This window comes from Acinonyx jubatus, chromosome B4 (assembly GCF_027475565.1).
Source record: "Acinonyx jubatus isolate Ajub_Pintada_27869175 chromosome B4, VMU_Ajub_asm_v1.0, whole genome shotgun sequence".
NCBI classification, from domain to species: Eukaryota; Metazoa; Chordata; class Mammalia; order Carnivora; family Felidae; genus Acinonyx; species Acinonyx jubatus.
Window position 1 is genome coordinate 99,927,392 of NC_069387.1, and position 12,546 is coordinate 99,939,937.

Sequence of the window (12,546 nt, forward strand, 5' to 3'; positions counted from 1 at the left end):
GGGTTGCCACAAGATTTCAATTTGTAAGAAGTGTGATAAAGCAAGGCACAGCAAAACAAGGTATCCTGTATATCACACTGAAAGTTGATAGTGGCTATATTTATTCTCCTGAAGCCCTGTTCCCCAAGAAGTCTGCTTCAGTCTGTAGAGGCAGAAATGAATTTTTTTAAGTTTTTATTTGTAATTTCAGTTACTTAACATACAGTAATATTAGTTTCAGATGTACAATATAGTGAGTTAACACATTCATACAACACCCAGTGCTCATCACAACAAATACACTCCTTAATTCTTGTCACCTATTATATCCATCCCCCAAAACCTCCCCTCTGGTAACCATCAATTTGTTCTCTATAGTTAAGAGTCTTTACCTTGGTTTGCCCCTGTCTCTGTTTTTTCCCCTTTTGATCATTTTTTTCCCTTAAATTCTACATATGAATGAAATCATATGGTATCAGTCTTTCTCTGACTTATTTCCCTTAGCATTACACTCTCTAGATCCATCCATGTTGTTGCAAATTGCAAGATTTCATATCTATCTATCTATCTATCTATCTATCTATCTCGCCATCTTCTTTATCCATTAATCAGTTAATGGGTATTTGGGCTGTTTCCATAACTTGACTATTGTAAGTAATGCTGCTATAAACACTGGGGTGTATGTATACCTTTGAGTTAGTATTTTTGTATCCTTTTAGTAAATTATCTAGTAGTGCAATTGCTGGGTTATAGGGTAGTTCTGGTTTTAACTTTTTGAGGAATGTCCATAATGTTTTCCACAGTGGCTCCAATTTGCATTCCCACCAACAGTGTAAGAGGGTTCCTCTTTCTCCACATCCTCGCCCACACCTGTTGTTTCCTATGTTGTTGATTTTAGCCACAGAAATGAATTTCTTAATGAAGGTTTTACAACAGTTGACTTTTTCCAGGCTAAAGGATGAGTATTTGTAGGTTACACATACTAATCAGAGTATTGATTACAATGTTAAAGGATTTTAGATTTTTTAATGGTACATTTGTCTCACATTTTAAGGCTCTTAGTGGTGAAATTGTTATATGCAATCATCACGCTTTTACCCAGAGAAGTCCCGACTGCATTTTCTCTAACAGTCTCACAGACTATCTCCACAAACAAGTCAAATAATTAATATGTAGGAAAACCAAACTGTCCTCCTACTACAAAAAGTAAGACAGAATTAAGGCAGACAGTTTTGGGAGGGAACTTAAGAACTTTATCTTGCCTTTTGAAAGAAAAGTAAAATCTCTATATATAACATCTTTTTGATCCTTTCCTAAAGTAAAAAAAAAAAAAATGAGCTACTCAGGTTAAAATTAGGGAAATAAATTAATAACATGTGCATTAATTAATATGTGCCTTATTTCTGTGGATCTTTTAAAGCAGTAGCAAAGCAAAAAATAGATTTCATACCTCTGGTATCAACAGTATCAATGAACTTGGGAAGAAAATGTAATTTATAATGGAATACCCATGATATATAAAAATGAATATAAATTTGATGTGTACAATATGAAGATAATGAATACAAATTTATTATTCTATCATCACCAGTGTTTACTTCACTTATTTACTTTGAGATATTGTAGATTCTGGGTCTGGAGGTCTCTCTTGTCCAGCAAGAGAGCAGGATGCAGGATTGAAAATGCAAGAGAGGCTACTGTCCGGGAGGAGACAGGAGCCCAGAGTAAGTGTCCTTGCTCTGTTTTTATTAGGATCAGAAGGCTTACAAGCATGATGGACATGCACAAAGAGACAATGAAACCATGAACATTAACTCATGTACATGGAGAAAAGGGGGTTTTGAAGAAGTGTGGTATTAGGGGTTTGGGTCAATACAAAACAAGATTCCAGTGCTGGCTGGGAGGTTGTTGACAGCAAACATGAGGCCCCACCTCTGTTTACCTAAACTGGCCTAAGGGACAAGAAACGGAAAGCATGCTACTCACTGTCAACAAAGCATCTTTCTTTTGTTAATTAGTTCTGCTCTAGGCAACTCTGCCCCACTGTGGTCTGTAGCCCTATTTACCTGTTTGCCTAATTCATTCCAAAAGCAGCTTTCTGCTATTGTCCTACACCTTTGTCCTATACTGGGGGCCTTTGCTCTATTTGCCTAATCTTATTTACCTAACCTTGGATGTTTTCATTCAGAGGTTTCCTATTCCTATATCTTTGTCCTATACTGGAGGCCTTTGCTCCATTTGCCTAATCTTATTTACCTAACCTTGGATGTTTTCATTCAGAGGTTTCCTATTCCTATATCTTTGTCCTATACTGGGGGCCTTTGCCCCATGTACCTAATCTTATTTACCTAATCTTGTTTACCCAAACTTGGGTGTGTACATCCTATGGCTTTCTAATTCTTTATGCCTTGTTAACCTATTTGTGCAAGCTCAGGGAATTTCTAAGCTTATTCCCCACAGGATATAGGATAATAAAATCATAGGTTTGGCGGAAAAAAGGAAATATATTTCTAAGTTGAAAATGATTTTGGGGACGCCTAGGTGGCTCAGTCGATTAAGTGTCCAACTTGATTTTGGCTCAGGTCATGATCTCATGGTTCATGGAATTGAGCCCTGGGTAGAGCTGTTTGCTGACAGCATGGATCCTGCTTGGGATTCTCTCTCTCTCTCTCTCTCTCTCTCTCTCTCTCTCTCTCTGCTCCTCCCCTGCTTGTGTTCTCTCTCTTGCTATCTCTCTCAAAATAAATATATATTTTTGTTTAAATAAAGTGATCTTTAAAGTAATCTTTAAAATTATCTTTAGGAATATAGGAAGTTTGGTAAGTTCCTCTTTAGAAATGCCTTCAGAATCAGACTCACTCATGAAATTCAGAATTTATATGTAGTAATATATTTTGCATCCTGCATTCCATAATTTTTCTTATGATCTTTATTTACCTGTTGCATTAATTATGTGCATGTCTATGTTTACAAGTAGATTTTAAGCTCCTTTAAGGGTACAAACCACGTTTCACTGAAATTTACATCTTCCACATAATCTGGGGCAATGTTTTCTATTTGATCATTTCTATTTTTTAACTTTTTTTAATGTTTATTTTTTTGAGAGAGAGACAGACAGACAGAGCACAAGTATAGGAGGGACAGAGAGAGACAGAGACACAGAATCCAAAGAAGCCTCCAGGATCTGAGCTGTGAGAACAGTGCCCAACGCAGGGCTTGAACCCATGAACTGTGAGATCATGACCTGAGCCGAAGTTGGACACTTAACCGACTGAGCCATCAAGGTGCCCTGATCATTTTTATTTTTAAAATACTTGGGACGGGGGTGCCTGGGTGGCTCAGTCGGTTGAGCATCCAACTTCAGCTCAGGTCATGATCTCATGGCTCGTGAGTTCAAGCCCCCCGTTGGGCTCTGTGCTGACAGCTCAGAGCCTGGAGTCTGCTTCAAATTCTGTGTCTCCCTCTCTCTCTGCCCCTCCCCCACTCATGCTCGCTCTCTCTCTCTCTCTCTCTCTCTCTCTCTCTGTCAAAAATAAATAAACATTAAAAAAAAATTACAAAAATAAAAAATAAAATAAAAATACTTAGGACATATGAGAACTCATGTGGATATAAGGACAAAGCACACAAAGAAAGAGAAATGTGGGAAGGTTGGGTCACACTCTATAGTTCCAAACAGGCTGTTTTCCTAGGCAACCCAAATAAGCAACAGTTGTTTTCCTGAAAGGGTTATGTTGCTTATAGTTGCTACTATGAGTTCAACAAGGAGAGGGAACTCTTAGTTAATTAATTGTTAATTATTGTAACAGATTATTTAAAATGTTCACACAGAGCAGGAAATAGAAACACTTTCTAGAAGGTTTAAGTGACATTGACACTGAACTACAACAGGTCTTCAGTTTTCAGGTAGAGAAAGAGGCAGGAAACAAACAGGAAACAAGAGAAGAGGAAGGAAAGAAAGAAAGAAAAAGACAACACCTTTAGAAATAGTTGGCAAAGAAGTGCTAGACTTTTGTCATTGCAGTTTGTCACCAAACTCCTTAAAAGAATCAGAGTAGTTAGTGGGTATCAATGTTTATTTTTAATTTTAATTTTTTTAAATTAAACAAATTAATTTGTTCTGTTTTCAAAACCATTAAACTTGTTTATTTTTAAAGAAGAAAGAAAATATCTGGGCTTGTATCAGTTTGCTTAGCTCTGTTATAGCAGATTGAAAATGGATTATGAACTTGTCCATTCATGAACAACTAAATATCCTATTCTTGGCTGAAATGACAGCTTTGGTTAATTCTGTTGCAGGCATTTACACTTCTGTGGGCAGTGCACCATGGCCCAAGGTGTTCATGAGAGAAGCTTCCAGAATGTCCTACTCTTAATACTCACAGTATTATAAGGACTTGCGCTATTAAAAAGTATAGGTTTCTTTTCACTAAGGATCATTTCCTCTCTTGCTTACGTCTCTTAACATTTTGCTGATGTAAACCGAAAAGACCAGTAGTCCACACCACCAATACTGAATGAATGGTTTTGCCTGGAAATGTCATTGTTTCCAATTTCCAACATCTCTCAGAATTCTTCACCCTCTACCCTTGAAATGTTCTCTTGCTTTCACTTTATATGTCAACAGCTCAACCTCCCTAATCAATCTCTCTTGTCTCTGCCACTGCAGAAACTGCAATGGTAGGAGTGGTGGATATAAGATTGGAGCTTTAATTTTCAATTCCATATGCTCTTTGACCGCGTCCTGTGGAAGCTGTGAGATTTCAGTGTCCCATTTTTTAAGCAAGCATTTGTTGTCAATAAGTCTGGCAGATGGCCACAACACCTGGGGCAATTAAGCCCCAGGGATGGATGAGTAGTTTCTAAGGTGAGCAGAATTTTCCATCTGCTCAAATGGCACTTTAGGGGTTTGAGCAAGCCAGTGCTGGTTGTCTGGGGTATGTGCCTCATACAAGCCCACCTTTTGGTCCCCCAGATACTTCCTGGCTATCCCTCTAAAAAATAGGAAAAGCTAGAAAATAAATATTTAGTCTATTTTACATCTGCTGGAAGTGGATCACTTTGCTCCTTTGGGTTTGTGTTTAAGAAGCAAGATCAAACGGTTTCCATGAAATTCCACTTACATTTTAAATGCATGACTTATTTTGGCTTATTCTGTTGTAGAATATTCCAAAATCAAAATTAAATGCTAAAGAATAAATTAGCCCATTTAAAAGATATTAGTGTGCCACATAACAGATGTGGCTACCAAGATTCTAAGTCAGGCCTTCCCCTCCAAATTTCCCACCATCCCTTTCACCTGTGCAACCCTCTAATTAACATTGTATGATTAAATCATCCCAAATCAGTATTTAGGAAGATAGTAATTGGAACCTAGGTTATTGTTTTGAAAGTTTGTTTCTTAGAATAAAGCCACAGAAATCTTTTGTGAATTGGGCAGTTTGTTTGTTTGTTTTCTGTTTGAGGGTGTGCAGTAAGTTGGCTTATCCAAGGAAGCTCTTACATCCCTGCAAACTTTAGTCACATTGCCATGTAAAGTCATTGCCAAGTTTTCAAAAACGAGTCTGGACTGCTATTCCAATTCACCAGTGTTCCGCCTCCATGGCAGATGGTGTTCGCTTATGGAAGGGACACAGCTGAAATTGCACAGTGGAGGTGTCATTCCATTGCTAGGGTTTTGGATTTTGTTGCTCTGAAGAACTCATATGCCAGAGACTTACAGCTCCTCGGTCTTCTTTGCTCTGTATCACTGGCTGGTGTCCACCTTTCTCCCCATTTCCTCTAGACCTGAGCATGATTTCTGGACCACAGATCTTCCCTTTCTGAACTTTTTTTTTTTTTTTTTTTGTAAGCACATTGAGTTCTATGATTTGCTGGTAATTCCTGAATATTCAGTTTGGCCCTGAATCTCAGTGCCTTTCTGAAGGAAATATCTGGACAACCTTGTGGCAGTAGTTGGAGAATCCTTTAAATGCTGAGACCCAACCTGTCAAAAAGTTGAAGTGGCATGAAGGACAAAAAGAGCATGGCTCTCGAGTTCAGACAGACCAGATTTGAACTTGGCTATGCCACTTGTTGTCAGTGTAGCTTCAGGGCATATACTTGACCTATGTTACTTATAAAATGGAAATAATAATTCTGTAGAAACCTCACAGGATTTGGAGGATTAAATGAAATTCAATCTTTATGTTTGATACAATAAGTGATAACAATTTGTGTTTTTCTTCCTGCTAATTTGTTAATAGTTGTAAACTTCCAACATTGGAATTATCTTTGATTTTTCACCTCTTTACCTTCTAAATCAAATGTATTGCCATGTTTTATTAATTATTGTGCCTCTCTTTTTCTGCGTCCATGGCTGCATTTGTTATTAATTCAGACCATCATTGCTTACCAGGAATACTGCTATATTTTATGTTCAGAATTCTTTACCTTTCCCTATCCCATCTAATATAACTAAAATTTCTTTCCATTTAGTAAACATTATTTTGAATCTACTACTTGCCATAGAGATTGTTAGGCTATATCCTAAGTGGGGTTGCTAGACTCTTTTGGAAGGCACCATTAGTTAAGACTTGGGCTCTGGAGCCAGATTGCTTGGATTCAAATGCCAGCTCAACCATTTATTAGCTATTTAACTTTGGGCAATATCTCTTTTTAGTATCTCGTATCTTGGCTTCCTCATTTCTAATAAGAATATAATAATAGTATCTCATTTCATAATGATGGCTATAAGAAATAATGGAGATAATGAATAAAAACTTCCTAATATGTAGGAAGCACTCATAATTTTTATTTTTTTTATTAATAATCTTCATATATTTGTTTCAGCCTTGGCCTCCCATTTTGAACACCTACAATGACCACCTCTTCATGTTATATGAAATTGATGCGTGTGTATTTGAGTTCTCCATTAACTTCCTTTTAATCAATTGATACCAAGTTCTTTGATGCCTGCCTAAATAAAGTACATTCAGCCTGCATACATACTCATTTGTCTTCTTTCCTCTGTTATTCCTAGACTTCCAATCACCAACATGATTGGTCCACAATAGAGATTCTCTCACTCAAACCATTATGCATATTCATGGATCTTCATTTTGGCCTGATGTATAGAATATGATGACTGATTCGTACATTTACCTCATTCCTACTTTTCTACTTTTTAATTTTTGCTAATGTCACACGTTCTGCTTAGCACTTGCTTTTCAAGAACCTTGTCCTTACTCAATGCTCCTAAACTGACCACTCTTGTATTCCCTCTGCCTTTAGAACAATTATGTTCTGTTTGTACTATGTTGAATCTATTACTCCATATGCCTGCTTAAATCTTTCTGCTCCAACCACATTGGTCTCCTGCTGTTCCTGAAGCATGTCAAGCATTAATCCTTCTTAGGGCCATTGCACTTGCTTTCCTTCCCCTTTAACTGAAAATAATGCTTTTCTCTAGATATCTGCATGGTTTATGCTCTTACCTTACTCAGGGCTCTGCTCAAATATCACCACCACAGAGAACTCCTCATCACTTTTACATGGTTTTATTTTTCATTGTAGCATTTCTTTCTTTTTTTAAAATTATTTTTAACGTTTATTTATTTTTGAGAGAGAGAGTCAGAGCATGAGGGGGAGAAAGACAGAGAAAGAGGAAGACACAGAATCCAAAGCAGGCTCCAGGCTCCGAACTGTCAGCACAGAGCCCGACATGGGGCTCAAACTCATGAGCCATGAGATCATGACCTGAGCCGAAGTTGGACGCTCAACCAACTGAGCCACCCAGGTGCCCCTTATTTTTCATTGTAGCATTTGATAGAGGTAGCTCTGATGTTTATTTGTTTATTGTTCTTTTCCCCCACTAGGGGGAAGGGCCACTGACTGTTTTGTTCACTGTTCTATGCCCAGCTCCTAGCATAGTGCCCTTTATATAGTAGACTCTTAATTAAAATTTTTGATGGAGGAATGAATAAATTGTAACCAGGTATCCCCTACCAAAAATAAAATCCTAAGTGCTTAAAATGTTAAGACAATATCTTTGATTTTGTAACATACCACCATGTACTGTGATATAGAGGAAACCATACTAGTTTTTGGATAAAACTGGCCTAAATCCCCAAATTCTCAAATATTAACTGAGTGGATCACAGTAAATATCTCTCTGAGCTTCAACATATTTATGTGTAAAATATGATAATACCCACTGTGATAATTAACTTTATGTCAACTTGCCAAGGACATAGTGCCTAGTTGTTTGGTCAAACATCAATCCAGATGCTGCTAGGAAAGCATGTTTTAGATGCGATTAACATTTAGATAAGTAGACTTTGAGGAAAGCAGATTACCTTCTGTAATGTGGGCAGGCCTCATCCAATCTGTTGAAGGCCTTAAGAGAAATGACTATTGTTTCCTGAAGGAGAAACAATTTTGCCTCAAGACTGCAACATAAAAACCCCACCTCAGCTTTCAGTGGGGAGATTTTGCTCTCAACATTGCAACATCAACCCTTCCCTAGATCTTCAGCCTGCTGGCTGGCTCTGAAAATTTCGGATTTAGCCCTAATTGTATGAGCCAGTTCCTTAAAATCTCATCCTCTCCTCTCTTTCTGTCTCTACCTCATATCCCAGGTGTGCGATGTGTAGGCAATGTGTGTGCCTGCGTGTGCACACTTATATACCTATATACTACATTGTATTGGTTCTTTTTCTCAGGAGAATACTGACTGATAAACCTACCTTGCCTGACTGAAGTTAGGATTAAATGAGGTATGTGTTTAAAAGTCTTTAATGTGTTTACAAGAGCAGCAATCATTATGTGGTCAGTAAATTCTTTTGACGGGTTAACATGTCAGTCACATAGTAGGTGGTCAGTAAATATATGATGAATGAATGAATGAACAAATTAATGCCAGAAATTGGATGACCTCTGAACAAATATTATTCTAGATAGTTGTAAAAGCTCATGTGATTTGGTCACCATTAATCATTCCTGAACAGTCTTTGAGGCTGAATGTATAGCACATTGCATTCTCTGTGAAGATGTAAGGAAGCTTATCCATATGCAACATCATTCACTGAGAGTGAGTATTTCTTTTATAATGGCAAAAGTACTATTTGAGATTGAAAGGAAGGTGGATGCCAAATCATTCCATGAATCTGCCATGGCTTTGAGATAAACCTCATTTTATATCCAAAAACACTCTGTAAGAGTGTTTTGAACACTAGTTGGCTAATTGGGGCAATATTCTTTGAGGAAAAAATATATATACATATATATATAAATATATATACATATATATATATACACATACATACATACACATACATATGATATATACATATCATAAAAATGTTAAGTATTTTGTGTTTGATGGAAATGGGAGGTGGTAAGGGATTTTTAAAATGTTTAAGCATCTGGAAATTAGGTACACAAAATTTAAGAATATGTTAATTCAGATGATGTTCTAATGAAAACATATTATGCTCTAAGAATTTAGAAGATTGAAATAGTCACTGTTGAAATTTAGCAGATTCCCATGTATTGTAAAGGTATTTAGCAGTATGTGGACTTAGAGGCTTATCAGATGCCTTCATACTTGGGGTCTCACAGAAGGTATCAACTACAAGTCTAAGAGGTAGGCCCACAGGTCAAGCAAGGATGACAGAGCTAACCCCAGGACAGTGGTAGGAGTCTTTGGTTCAACCAAGCACACTCACCAAAGCCTGTGCTCTAGAGAGACATTTAGGGAGTAGATGAGAGGAAGAGGAGATGATTCAAAGATCCAAAATGAGATGCTGGAAAGCAAGTTGTCAGCCCTCGACTTTGCATTGATTCTCATCTAGAGTCCTTCAAAAGAAAATGGTATTTTCAAACTCCATGGACACTCTTACGGTGGTGGAAATATCCTGAAAGTTGGCAGTAATTATAGTCATCGTCAAGCCTTAAATTAGGACAATTTTATAACCTACTAACTCTACCTTTCCAATCTCCCCGATTTGATAGCTGGGGATAATAGCCCAAATGAGACTGTTTTTGTTAATTAAGATAGGAAAGTGTCTAAAATAAGAAAACATCCTTGCCACTTTTAAATATGCTTGCATTATAAATCTACTCACTGAAATAACAAGCTTCTCAAACATTATTAAATACTTACTTAAAAATTCATTTTTAGTACTTACATATTATATTGTGTTTTGTTTATTTCAGCAGATGCTAAAGTAAGCCTGCCAGTTCCATGGGAATTTTAGCAACAAGACAGAGGAGATATCTAGTTCTTTTCTAAGTATTTGAATTCAGGCCAACTATAGGGTATTAGCAGCTAGATGTGTTTAAGCTGTCAGATTTTTTTCCTTTTTTTTTAATGGAAGTTCTACAGATTGGAACATCAATGCATTAGAGATATTTGGGGGGAAGAGAAAACACATTAAAGAAATCATAGGAAATTTATAGACTTGTCCATCAAATCCTAGGTTCCCTAAGGGACATAAAATGTCTTATGGCTATAAAGTGTGGCTAAGTAAAGTGACATATCGGACATTAATTGAATTCCCTGTCTTAAAGAAGAGAGATCTGTGCTAGAGCAATGGAACTTGTGAAAACAAAACATTATTAAGCTGAACTGTATTTAAAATTCACACTAAAGTTTGTGCCCTATGCCATAAGCATTCAGGAGTTGTCCCCAACATTGTCTCTTGGTGTCATCGGTGTTCCTTTGACTTGTGGTGGGCATGTGGCTGGGAAGCCAGCATAAGTTAAGAGCACACATCACCTGGAAGTAGATGGATAATAACAAGAGTGCACGTGAAGGGGGAGGGCACAGAAGGAGGGCTGAGACAGCCATCCACTGAGATTTGCTGCTATATAGGGAAGAGCTCAAGGACCAGCAGCGTGACTTAGAAAAAGCCACTGAGGGACCGGTTCTAATCCAAGGGATCTATAATCTGAGGGATCCGGCTTCCATGCTTGCCCTACTATATCATCATTTTTCACTAAGCAAAATGAAAGTTGTTACAAATGACTGTTCTGTTGATGTATACAGGTCTGAAGTGTCTTCAATCTGATAATACTATTAAATAAGCTGTGAGACACCACTCAGAATGTGTATCTTTTACTAGAAATTCAAATAGTTGCCACCAAAGCTTTCAGCAGAGGGGAGGAAACTTTCCCTCACTTAGTTTCTATCTCTAAGTTACACTGTTCTGTGCATGGTGGCCTCTTGGGCCTTTTTATAAAGCCTTGTCATCAAAGCTAAAAATATCTGCCAAATTGGATTTAAAGAAGAACAGTCCATGTGCGTACTGATTTTTTGCTTGTTTGTTTTCAATTTTGCTAAATTGCAGATACATAATTCTCTGCACAGCTGAGCACTGTGCTCTTTCACATATTTTTCCCCTATCAGAAATTTAAAAATATACATATATATTTTCCAAATTAGCTTTCACCAAAACATAATTTTATTAATATATTTTTAAGTTTAAGGTGATGGAAACCTACCTTCAAAAATCTGTCACTAAAGATTACAGACATTATGTTAGACAGGCAGCCAACATGTTGGCCACAGATTTTATTGTCCAAATCTGCTCAATGAAACCCCACACCAACCTTGGTCATTATGAAATAAGGCTGCAGATATTTTCAGAGAATCTAGAGGCCACAAAATCTGCATGTCATATGCATACATTTGCATGTGAAACTAAAGAGGACTTAACTTCAAGTGGGAAAACTAAGTGACTTCCTGAACTTAATGCTTTTGTTTCATCTCAGTGGTCATGTCTTAACATAAGAAATTTACAACTGGTTGTGCCATGATGCTTGGGAAAAGTGGGGTAGAAGTAATCATAGCAACTAGCAGGAAATCAAGCTTCAGATGATGGACAAATGGACAGCAAAGTTCTCTGTTGTTCTGTTTGTCTCCTTTTTCTACAGGGTTAATAAGGTTAAATTTTTTAAAGTTTTATTTATTTATTTTTGATAGAGAGGGAGAGAGAGGAAGAATAAGTGAGGGAGGGACACAGAGAGAGAGACAAAGAGAGAGAGAGAGAATCCCAAGCAGGTTCTGTGCTATGAGCACAAAGTCCAATGCAGGGACTTGAACCTATAAACTGTGTGATCATGACTTGACCTCAAATCAAGAGTCAGAGGCTTAACTGGTGGAGTTACCGAGGTGCCCCTAAATTTGTAATTATGTACTCTAATTAATCTGGTAGCCATAGTCCAATACTAGCTAGTGGTAAAGAAAGAACTGAACAAATCTTTTTGACTCCTATTATTTTGATATTTCTTTTCTATCATACTGTCTTAACATGATAACCTTAGCTACAATAAAGTATAGAATTTGAAGACAATCCACATCATTTTGTAAGTACTTAATAGATCTTCCCCTTTCTAACCCAACAAAAGGCATCTGAGTGATGTTTGTGGAAGCTGAAAATAGCTAATATCTTATTCATAAAATTCGATTTCTGAGGAAAATACATCAGGAAAAGATTTGCTTTAGCTTTTCCAGGATGCAAACCCAATCATATCAGTTCAACATACAAAAACAATTAAATAAAACTCTTACTTCCCTTGGGCCCA

The 12,546-nt window shown here is 37.1% G+C and overlaps 1 long non-coding RNA gene across 2 annotated transcripts in view; it reads left to right on the forward strand.

Annotated features, from left to right (window-relative positions):
* LOC113602895 (uncharacterized) overlaps positions 1-9,149 on the forward strand; it is an 80,022-nt gene extending 70,873 nt beyond the window's left edge. For both annotated transcript variants that reach the window (XR_008300362.1, XR_003424426.2), the window contains one exon: positions 6,811-9,149. This is a non-coding gene — a long non-coding RNA (uncharacterized LOC113602895). The remainder of the gene's footprint in view (positions 1-6,810) is intronic.
* The last annotated feature ends 3,397 nt before the right edge of the window (positions 9,150-12,546 follow it).